This window comes from Clytia hemisphaerica, unplaced genomic scaffold (genome assembly GCF_902728285.1).
Source record: "Clytia hemisphaerica strain Z4C2 unplaced genomic scaffold, Clytia hemisphaerica genome assembly, whole genome shotgun sequence".
NCBI classification, from domain to species: Eukaryota; Metazoa; Cnidaria; class Hydrozoa; order Leptothecata; family Clytiidae; genus Clytia; species Clytia hemisphaerica.
Window position 1 is genome coordinate 1,284,678 of NW_027103674.1, and position 739 is coordinate 1,285,416.

Below are 739 nucleotides of genomic sequence, written 5' to 3' on the forward strand. Positions count from 1 at the left end.
ATTGATTTATACAGCCGATGGGTATAAGATGGAATTCCTCCTATACCCTAACGGTGATCTCGATAGAGCTGTCAGCTGCTTTTGTAGAAGCGTTGAGGGTCCTTTCGCTGATTTATTGAAATGGCCGATGAAAAAAGTGATTCGAGTTTCGATCCTTGATAAGAATGACAATTTGAAAAGTGTATGTAAACTCAAAACTGAAAATCATAATTCGTTCAAGGAGCCAGTTCACAAACACAAACCTAGAGGCTGGAAAAGATTTATTCCACACGATCAATTACCCATACTCCTTCATAACGACACCTTAACTTTGAAGATAAACATTAGCGACGCAGTTTAATTTATTTTTCTGTTACTTCTTTTTAGTTGATTTGTTTTCCAATATTCAACGCATATAGTAATACATTGATTGATTTTCCATTTTCCTCGATTCTTCCTCAAGCTTGCTCTTTATGTTTTCTTTGTTGCTCTCTAAGAATTTTTTTTTAATTTTTATCAATTTCAACGTTGCAGAGAAAGTTATGTCGTTCAAAAGTGAAGAGACATTTCGCTCAGCCTTTTTCACCTATCTTTTATCATGAGATTACACAAATTGTTATTTGACAATCAAATTTTCAATGCTCTTTTATATCTGCTAAATTTTCTGTTTCATTTTCAGCTAAAGCTAAAACAAAAACGAAACAAACTAACATAATGAAATGTTAGCTAATGAAACAGGTGGATTCAATGTAGAATTTAT